Genomic DNA, 12,186 nt, shown 5'->3' on the forward strand with positions numbered 1-12,186 from the left:
GGTAAAAAACCAGGGACTAGTTCGCAAAAGTAGGTTTTTGACAAAATTCAAAATGGCGGAAAATCTATCATGGCGGAAATGAAATCGGAGATATACGTTTTGTTCGTCAGGCGTCCAGCTTTCCAATGATATAAGACACTTGAGTCTACAACATACGGTCTAGGAGTTATGAGCAGTTTCGCGCTTTTGGTTGTTATAGCGCCACCTATGGGCCAATCGGGGTCATAATCTCTGAACCTTTCCTCGATTTTTGTACTACCATCTGGCAAAGTTTCAAAGTTCCAGCTCTTACGGTTTGGGCTGCACGATGCGTTTTACGGCAGAATAATAATAATAATTAAAGCTGCAAGCAGCATTTATCGGGGTTCAAGCAGTTAAGGCCTTTAAGGCATTTAAGCACAAAAGCATCAAAAGTCATTAAGATTTATTTAGCAAGCATGTAACCACTGACATAATAGATGGAAAAGACCATTTACAGCCAATACAGGCAAATTGCCATGGGATATATATGGTTTTAAAGCTTTTTAACAGTTATAGCGCCACCTATGGTCCGATCTCCATAAAATTGTTTATTGTGACCTCAAATTGAACCCATACACGTGTACTGATTTTGGTGAAGATATCTCATTTACTTCTTGAGTTATAGCCATTTGAGTAAAATAGGCTCCTCCCACAACGATTTGCCACATTCAAGAATTATTTAATATGATTCTAGCATGATTTACTATCATATACCATGTTCCAGAATGATTTATTAGGATTCTAGCATGATTTACCTTGATACACCTCATTTCAGTATTATTTACTATGATTTACAATGTTTCTAGCATGATTAACCACATTACTAGCAATTATGTGAAGTGTCAGTGCAAATGAGGTGATGAACACTGACAAAATATTATTGTGTTATAATAGTTAGTTATATACGTGATTTTTAGTGTGTGTCCAAGTATGAATGCAAAAGCACATGTAAAATATTTCATTATTAAGTAGAATGGCCAGCAGAGGGCACTAGAAGACCACTTATTGGCTCACTTTCACTTTAAACCAGTTTTCTGCACTAAAGCAAACCAGTTTTTCCATGTAAACTCAATGCATGCTTACACACACACACACACACACACACACACACACACACACACACACACACACACAGCATAGTTAACCATGATTTACCATGATATACCACGTTCTAGTATTATTTACCAGGAGATAAACGACAATCTAGTATTATTTACTTTGATTTACCATGTTTCTAGCCTGATTTATAAATGTTTCAGTGATATTGGTGTCACATTCACCTTCATCACATTCACCTTCTGTCTTCATCACATTCACCATCTGTCGTCATCACCTGCACCTGCTCCTCATCACCCTCCTCATCATCACCTGCTCCTCATCATCATAACCGTCACCTGTTGTCCTTGTCTTGATCTGTGTATTTAAGTTCCCCTCTCATCCATTATCATTGTCGGTTATTGTTTGTGCACTAGCACTCGGTTATGTTTGTTTTCATGTTGGAAAATAAAACCTTTGTTATATTTGTACCACACACACACACACACACACACACACACACACACACACACACACACACACACACACCATCATTTATCATGATTTACCATGGCTGATACCAATACCAATATGACAAAATGACTATTTTAAACAGCAGGGGGCAGTAAAATACCACTTATTGGCTTAACATGCCATTAATTCATATCATTTTCACCTTTTTAACTGTTATAGAGGCAAATTTTGTCCGATCTGTCTGAAAATTTTCATGCTTGTTCAGGGTGATATTTCACATGTTCTGACTTGTTTTTAAGAAGGTCTGAGCATTGATTAAAGAGATATAGGCTTTCGGGGACACTTGGTAAAGGCCAGATTTTGAAGTGAACCTATTATAGCTATCCAAATGAAGTAGTTCAACTTTTTCTGACAATTATTGATCTAGTGAGTCCAGAGAATTGTATTGCACTAGTTTTGAACATTATGATATGAAAATTATATGATCAGAGATGGAAAAGACCATTTACAGCCAATACAGGCAGTTTACCATAGGAAACATATGGTTTAAAAGCCTTTTAACTGTTATAGCGCCACCTTTGGTCCGATCTCCATAAAATGTTGCATGCTTGTTAATGATGGTATGTCACATATGCTGACCAATTTTTGTGAAGTTCTGAGTTTTCATTTATGATTTATAGGCTTTTGAGTGTATTTTGCCACACCCATTTTATAAATTACCCTATTACAGCCATCCAAATGCAAAAGTTCAACTTTTTTTCGATAATTATTGATCTAGAGAGTCCAGAGAATTGTCCTAGACTGGTCTGGTTCCGATCGGGCAAAAAACCTAGGACTAGTTCGCAAAAGTAGGTTTTTAACATATTCGTAAATAATTAATGAATAGTTTGATTGACAGCAATGGTTCTTGAGGCAAAGTTGTTCAGGATGAGGAGATCTATCAAATGATATGCATATTGTGTGGATATTTGTAACACCACGTGATTACAGAGCCGTAAAACTCATTAGCGCCAACTAGTGGCCGATTTCTTTCAAAATTCTTACAGACCTCTAGGACCATAAGCCGAACATGCCCATTGAGTTTCGTTCCGATCGGCCTCCGTTAACCTTGTCTAATAGGTGCTCAAACTTCATTGGCCGATGGCGGCCATGTTTTTTTAGATACGCCAATGTCCTCATACACATACATGGCACCTTGGACCAAGACACTGCATACCAATTTTCAAGTCAATCGGACTAACGGTCAGGTGGTTATAGCCTGATTTATGTTTTTTTCATGTTATAGCGCCACCATGAGACCAATCGTCGCGATTTTTTTACTGTGACCCCAGATTGAACTCATACACATGTGGACCAAGTTTGGTGAAGATACCTCATTTACTTCGGGAGTTATAGCCATTTTAGTAAAATAGGCCCCTCCCACAACGTACGTTTTGGCGGCCCTTAGCGACCGTGAATCGAAATTTCAACTTTTTTTCGATAATTATTGATATTGAGTCTCCAGAGAACATTTCTGCACTGGTTTGGTTCCAATCGGGTAAAAAACCAGGGACTAGTTCGCAAAAGTAGGTTTTTGACAAAATTCAAAATGGCGGAAAATCTATCATGGCGGAAATGAAATCGGAGATATACGTTTTGTTCGTCAGGCGTCCAGCTTTCCAACGATATAAGACACTTGAGTCTACGACATACGGTCTAGGAGTTATGAGCAGTTCCGCGCTTTTGGTTGTTATAGCGCCACCTATGGGCCAATCGGGGTCATAATCTCTGAACCTTTCCTCGATTTTTGTACTACCATCTGGCAAAGTTTCAAAGTTCCAGCTCTTACGGTTTGGGCTGCACGATGCGTTTTACGGCGGAATAATAATAATAATAATAATTAAAGCTGCAAGCAGCATTTATCGGGGTTCAAGCAGTTAAGGCCTTTAAGGCCTTTAAGCACAAAAGCATCAAAAGTTATTAGTTTTATTTAGCAAGCATCTAACCACTGACATAATAGATGAAAAAGACTATTTACAGCCAATACAGGCAATGTACCATAGGAAATATATGGTTTTAAAGCTTTTTTAACAGTTATAGGGCCACCTATGGTCCGATCTCCATAAAATTGCTTACTGTGACCTCAAATTGAACCCATACACATGTGTACTGAGTTTGGTGAAGATATCTCATTTACTTCTTGACTTATAGCCATTTTAGTAAAATAGGCTCCTCCCACAACAATTTACCACATTCTAGTATTATTTACTATGATTCTAGCATGATTGTGCTACAATAGTAATTGTTATATAAGTGATTTTTTAGTGTCTTATTGTTATATAAGTGATTTTTAGTGTATAATGAATGCAAAAGCATATGTGAGTAGACTTCATTAATAAGTAGAATGGCCAGCAGAGGGCAGTAGAAGACCAGTTATTGGCTCACTTTCACTTTAAACTTCATGATTTTCACCATTTTTCTGTACTAAAGCAAACCAGTTTTTCCATTTTAACTCCATAATGCATGTTTACACACACACACACACACACACACACACACACACACACACACACACACACACACACACACAAAGACAAATGTTGTTGTTTTTTCAATGCTATTGGGATATGTCATTATGAAAATATATTTCAATGGTCTATAAACATTTCACAAAGTCTTTGTAAGCTATTAATCAGATTATTCAGAATTTATTTAAAAACCTAAGACTACACACACACATTATGTTGTAGATACAGATATTTGAAATATATGATGTGATCAAACTGTCAATACTAATACTTTAACAGATGGATTTTGAGTAAATGTAATTGTAAATGTTAAAATAGGGATTTTATAAAGTCTAAATATAAATTATAGAACAATATGACAAAATGACTATTTTAAACAGCAGGGGGCAGTAAAATACCACTTATTGGCTTAATATGCCATTAATTCATATCATTTTCACCTTTTTAACTGTTACAGAGGCAAATTTTGTCCGATCTGTCTGAAATTTTTCATCCTTGTTCAGGGTGATATTTCACACGTTCTGACTTGTTTTTAAGAAGGTCTGAGCATTGATTAAAGAGATATAGGCTTTCGGGGACACTTGGTAAAGGCCACATTTTGAAGTGAACCTATTATAGCTATCCAAATGAAGAAGTTCAACTTTTTCTGACAACTATTGTTCTAGTGAGTCCAGAGAATGGTTATGCGATAGTTTTTAACATTATGATATGAAAATTATATGATCAGACATGGAAAAGACCATTTACAGCCAATACAGGCAGTTTGCCATAGGAAATATATGGTTTAAAAGCCTTTTAACTGTTATAGCGCCACCTTTGGTCCGATCTCCATAAAATGTTGCATGCTTGTTAATGATGTTATGTCACATATGCTCACCAACTTTTGTGAAGTTATGAGTTTTCATTTAGGATTTATAGGGTTTTTAGTGTATTTTGCCACGCCCATTTTATAAATGACCCTATTACAGCCATCCAAATGCAAAAGTTCAACTTTTTTTTGATAATTATTGATCTAGAGAGTCCAGAGAATTGTCCTAGACTGGTCTGGTTCCGATCGGGCAAAAAACCTAGGACTAGTTCGCAAAAGTGGGTTTTTAACATATTCATGAATAATTAATGAACAGTTTGATTGACAGCAATGGTTCTTGAGGCAAAGTTGTTCAGGATGAGGAGATCTATCAAATGATATGCATATTGTGTGGATATTTGTAACACCACGTGATTACAGAGCCGTAAAACTCGTTAGCGCCAACTAGAGGCCGATTTCTTTTAAAATTCTTACAGACCTCTAGGGCCATGAGCCGAACATGCCCATTGAGTTTCGTTTCGATCGGCCTCCGTTAACCTTGTCTAATAGGTGCTCAAACTTCATTGGCCGATGGCGGCCATGTTTTTTGAGATACGCCAATGTCCTCATACACATACATGGCACCTTGGACCAAGACACTGCATACCAATTTTCAAGTCAATCGGACTAACGGTCAGGTGGTTATAGCCTGATTTATGTTTTTTTCATGTTATAGCGCCACCATGAGGCCAATCGTCGCGATTTTTTTACTGTGACCCCAGATTGAACTCATACACATGTGTACCAAGTTTGGTGAAGATACCTCATTTACTTCGGGAGTTATAGCCATTTTAATAAAATAGGCCCCTCCCACAACGTACGTTTTGGCGCCCCTTAGCAACCGTGAATCGAAATTTCAACTTTTTTTCGATAATTATTGATATTCAGTCTCCAGAGAACATTTCTGCACTGGTTTGGTACCAATCGGGTAAAAAACCAGGGACTAGTTCGCAAAAGTAGGTTTTTGACAAAATTCAAAATGGCGGAAAATCTATCATGGCGGAAATGAAATCGGAGATATACGTTTTGTTCGTCAGGCGTCCAGCTTTCCAATGATATAAGACACTTGAGTCTACGACATACGGTCTAGGAGTTATGAGCAGTTTTGCGCTTTTGGTTGTTATAGCGCCACCTATGGGCCAATCGGGGTCATAATCTCTGAACCTTTCCTCGATTTTTGTACTACCATCTGGCAAAGTTTCAAAGTTCCAGCTCTTACGGTTTGGGCTGCACGATGCGTTTTACGGCAGAATAATAATAATAATAATAATAATTAAAGCTGCAAGCAGCATTTATCGGGGTTCAAGCATTTAAGGCCTTTAAACACATAAGCATTTAAGACATTAAGATTTATTTAGAAAGCTTTGAACCACTGAAATAATAGATGGAAAAGTCCATTTACAGCCAATACAGGAAATTTACCATAGGAAATATATGGTTTTCAAAGCTTTTTAACAGTTATAGCGCCACCTATGGTCCGATCTCCATAAAAATTTCCATGCTTCTTTAGCATGTTATTTCACATATGCCCATCAATTTTTGTGAAGTTCTGAGTTTTTATTTAGGCTTTACAGACGTTTGAGTGTATTTGGACACGCCTATTTTATAAATTATCCTCTTATAGCCAACCAAAAGCAAAATTTTAACTTTTTTTTGATAATTATTGATCTAGAGACTCCAGAGAATTGTCCTAGACTGGTCTGGTTCCGATCGGGCGAAAAACCAGGGACTAGTTCGCAAAAGTAGGTTTTTAACATATTCATGAATAATTAATAAACTGTTTGATTGACAGCAATGGTTCTAGAGGCAAAGTTGTTCAGCATGAGCAGGTCTATCAAATGATATGCATTTTGGGATGATAAGTGTAACACCACGTGATTACAGAGCCATAAAACTCGTTAGCGCCAACTAGTGGCCGATTTCTTTCAAAATTCTTACAGACCTCTAGGGCCATGAGTCGAACATGCCAACCGAGTTTTGTTCCGATCGGCCTCCGTTAACCTTGTCTAATAGGTGTTCAAATTTCATTGGCCGATGGCGGCCATGTTTTTTGAGATACACCAATGTCCTCATAGATATACATGACAGCTTGGACCAAGACACTGCATACCAATTTTCAAGTCAATCGGACTAACGGTCAGGTGGTTACAGCCTGATTTATGTTTTTTTCATGTTATAGCGCCACCATGTGGCCAATCGCCGCAATCTTTATACTATGACCTCAGATTGACCTCTTAAACAGGTGTACCGAGTTTGGTGAAGATACCTCATTTACTTCTGGAGTTATAGCCATTTTAGTAAAATAGGCTCCGCCTTCTTCAAACATTTTGGCGCCCGTTAGTGACCGTCAATCGAAATTTCAACTTTTTTTTGATAATTATTGATATTCTGACTCCAGAGAACATTTCTGCACTGGTTTGGTTCCGATCGGACACAAAACCAGGGACTAGTTCGCAAAAGTAGGTTTTGGACATAATTCAAAATGGCGGAAAATTTGCATACCGGAAATGAAATCCTTGAGGCCTTTTTTGTTCGGCTTGACCCAAGGATTCCAATGATATAAGACACTTGAGTCTGTGACAAACGGTTAATGAGATTTAAGCAAAAATGTGATTTTTTTTTGTTTTTTGCACTGTAGCGCCACCTATGGGCCAATCGGGGTCATATTTTGATAACCTCTCCTCGATTTTTGTACTACCATCTGGCAAAGTTTCAAGTCTCTAGCACTTACGGTTTGGGCTGCACGATGCGTTTTACGGCAGAAGAAAAATAATAATAATAAAAATCAGTACAATTACAATAGGGTTTCAGCACTTCGTGCTTGAACCCCTAATAATAATAATAATAATAAAAATCAGTACAATTACAATAGGGTTTCAGCACTTCGTGCTTGAACCCCTAATTAAAGCTGCAAGCAGCATTTATCGGGGTTCAAGCAGTTAAGGCCTTTAAGGCCTTTAAGCACAAAAGCATCAAAAGTTATTAGTTTTATTTAGCAAGCATCTAACCACTGACATAATAGATGAAAAAGACTATTTACAGCCAATACAGGCAATGTACCATAGGAAATATATGGTTTTAAAGCTTTTTTAACAGTTATAGCGCCATCTATGGTCCGATCTCCATAAAATTGCTTACTGTGACCTCAAATTGAACCCATACACATGTGTACTGAGTTTGGTGAAGATATCTCATTTACTTCTTGACTTATAGCCATTTTAGTAAAATAGGCTCCTCCCACAACAATTTAGCACATTCTAGTATTATTTACTATGATTCTAGCATGATTGTGCTACAATAGTAATTGTTATATAAGTGATTTTTTTTAGTGTCTTATTGTTATATAAGTGATTTTTAGTGTATAATGAATGCAAAAGCATATGTGAGTAGACTTCATTAATAAGTAGAATGGCCAGCAGAGGGCAGTAGAAGACCAGTTATTGGCTCACTTTCACTTTAAACTTCATGATTTTCACCATTTTTCTGTACTAAAGCAAACCAGTTTTTCCATTTTAACTCCATAATGCATGTTTACACACACACACACACACACACACACACACACACACACACACACACACTCACACACAAAGACAAATGTTGTTGTTTTTTCAATGCTATTGGGATATGTCATTATGAAAATATATTTCAATGGTCTATAAACATTTCACAAAGTCTTTGTAAGCTATTAATCAGATTATTCAGAATTTATTTAGAAACCTAAGACTACACACACACATTATGTGGTAGATACAGATATTTGAAATATATGATGTGATCAAACTGTCAATACTAATACTTTAACAGATGGATTTTGAGTAAATGTAATTGTAAATGTTAAAATAGGGATTTTATAAAGTCTAAATATAAATTATAGAACAATATGACAAAATGACTATTTTAAACAGCAGGGGGCAGTAAAATACCACTTATTGGCTTAATATGCCATTAATTCATATCATTTTCACCTTTTTAACTGTTACAGAGGCAAATTTTGTCCGATCTGTCTGAAATTTTTCATCCTTGTTCAGGGTGATATTTCACATGTTCTGACTTGTTTTTAAGAAGGTCTGAGCACTGATTAAAGAGATATAGGCTTTCGGGGACACTTGGTAAAGGCCATATTTTGAAGTGAACCTATTATAGCTATCCAAATGAAGAAGTTCAACTTTTTCTGACAACTATTGTTCTAGTGAGTCCAGAGAATGGTTATGCGATAGTTTTTAACATTATGATATGAAAATTATATGATCAGACATGGAAAAGACCATTTACAGCCAATACAGGCAGTTTGCCATAGGAAATATATGGTTTAAAAGCCTTTTAACTGTTATAGCGCCACCTTTGGTCCGATCTCCATAAAATGTTGCATGCTTGTTAATGATGTTATGTCACATATGCTCACCAACTTTTGTGAAGTTATGAGTTTTCATTTAGGATTTATAGGGTTTTTAGTGTATTTTGCCACGACCATTTTATAAATGACCCTATTACAGCCATCCAAATGCAAAAGTTCAACTTTTTTTTGATAATTATTGATCTAGAGAGTCCAGAGAATTGTCCTAGACTGGTCTGGTTCCGATCGGGCAAAAAACCTAGGACTAGTTCGCAAAAGTAGGTTTTTAACATATTCATGAATAATTAATGAACAGTTTGATTGACAGCAATGGTTCTTGAGGCAAAGTTGTTCAGGATGAGGAGATCTATCAAATGATATGCATATTGTGTGGATATTTGTAACACCACGTGATTACAGAGCCGTAAAACTCGTTAGCGCCAACTAGTGGCCGATTTCTTTTAAAATTCTTACAGACCTCTAGGGCCATGAGCCGAACATGCCCATTGAGTTTCGTTTCGATCGGCCTCCGTTAACCTTGTCTAATAGGTGCTCAAACTTCATTGGCCGATGGCGGCCATGTTTTTTGAGATACGCCAATGTCCTCATACACATACATGGCACCTTGGACCAAGACACTGCATACCAATTTTCAAGTCAATCGGACTAACGGTCAGATGGTTATAGCCTGATTTATGTTTTTTTCATGTTATAGCGCCACCATGAGGCCAATCGTCGCGATTTTTTTACTGTGACCCCAGATTGAACTCATACACATGTGTACCAAGTTTGGTGAAGATACCTCATTTACTTCGGGAGTTATAGCCATTTTAATAAAATAGGCCCCTCACACAACGTACGTTTTGGCGCCCCTTAGCGACCGTGAATCGAAATTTCAACTTTTTTTCGATAATTATTGATATTCAGTCTCCAGAGAACATTTCTGCACTGGTTTGGTACCAATCGGGTAAAAAACCAGGGACTAGTTCGCAAAAGTAGGTTTTTGACAAAATTCAAAATGGCGGAAAATCTATCATGGCGGAAATGAAATCGGAGATATACGTTTTGTTCGTCAGGCGTCCAGCTTTGCAATGATATAAGACACTTGAGTCTACGACATACGGTCTAGGAGTTATGAGCAGTTTCGCGCTTTTGGTTGTTATAGCGCCACCTATGGGCCAATCGGGGTCATAATCTCTGAACCTTTCCTCGATTTTTGTACTACCATCTGGCAAAGTTTCAAAGTTCCAGCTCTTACGGTTTGGGCTGCACGATGCGTTTTACGGCAGAATAATAATAATAATAATTAAAGCTGCAAGCAGCATTTAGCGGGGTTCAAGCATTTAGGGTCTTTAAGCACATAAGGCAGTTTAGTGAGTTGTCTGAGTTTTCGTTTAGGATTTACAGGCTTTTGAGTGTTTTTTGCCATACACATTTTCTAAATGATCCTATTATGGCTACCCAATGGGTAAAGTTTAAGTTTTTTATATAATTATTGATCTAGAGAGTCCAGAGAATTGTACTGCACTGATATATTTCCGATCGGGTGAAAAACATAGGACTAGTTCGCAAAAGTAGGTTTTTAACATAATCGCAAGTATTTAATGAACAAATTAATTGACAGCAGTAGTTTTTGAGGCAAAGTTGTTCAGTATGAGGAGATCCATCAAATGACATGCATCACGTGATTACAAAGCCGTAAAACCTGTTAGCGTCAACTAGTGGCCGATTTCTTTCAAAATTCTTACAGACCTCTAGGGCCACGAGTCGAACATGCCCACCGAGTTTCGTTCCGATCGACCTTCGTTAACCTTGTCTAAGAGGTGCACAAACTTTATTGGCCTATGGCGGCATAGACATACATGGCACCTTGGACCAAAACATTGCATGCCAATTTTAAAGTCAATCGAACTAATGGTCAGGTGGTTATAGCCCTTTTCATGTTTTAGTGATGTTTGGCCTGATCTCCATTTTAAATAATTATTTTAAAGGTGCCGTAGAATGCATTGATATATTTTAAATTGTTCTATGATATCTCTGAAACAGAAATGTCTTCAACAGTCAAGTAGTGGATAAAATCACTAACGTTACTTTCTGCTTGCGGTAGGGGTTGTAATGGAAATATAACATTAGTTGGAACTGCCCCCTTCTTCAGTATCAAACGATGAGCGAAACCTGCTTGATATTGTCCCAGGTTAGAAAAACTGTCAGTGGTGAAATGGGCAGAGCAAACTAACAGCTTTGAATTAAAATGGTAAGGTATCCTGTTGTAAAAATCAGCCATGCCTGTTGGCAGTTCTCTTTTGTGGGAAGGGAATGAAAAGTTCTGAAATCCGCAGCACAGCCTCGAACATAACATTTATATCCATGATCTGACATTTTCACTATTGTCCTTGCTTGCTTCTTCACAATACCTGCAGAACTTCTGATGATTCGGCTGTGCAGGTCCACGTTAACACTGCCTGGCCTAGAACATGGGCTGGTATATGCAAATTGGGGGGGTATAAATATGAATGATCCCGACTCCAACGTCACAGTCGGTGTTATGCTGTAATTCACTCATTTTTCAGCGGTCTTTTGCAAACAGGAGATTTACACATGAAGGAGGAAACAATGGTGTTTGAGGCTCACGGTATGTCAGTTCCTTGTCCAGAACTCTTACCATTCAACTATGCCAAGATAAATACAGTTTTCAATTGTATGGCACCTTTAAAATAGTTGATTAGTAATATAATGCTTACTTGTAGTCTGAAATGGCTTTAACAAAAGAAGAAAAATATTCTTAGATGTCTGTTCATTCTAATCATGTACAAATAAAGTAGCACAGTAAGATTACATTTATTTGAATGCATTAGTGGGTGTGTGATTGCGCTGTGTGTGCAGCTTATCAATATTAAAAGTGAAGGTGTAGTTGATATCTTTGTTGATAATATCTGTAGTAATCAGAAAAAAACAATTAAGAAATA

The sequence above is a fragment of the Abramis brama genome (assembly GCF_963993115.1).
Source record: "Abramis brama genome assembly, chromosome: 4".
NCBI classification, from domain to species: domain Eukaryota; kingdom Metazoa; phylum Chordata; class Actinopteri; order Cypriniformes; family Leuciscidae; genus Abramis; species Abramis brama.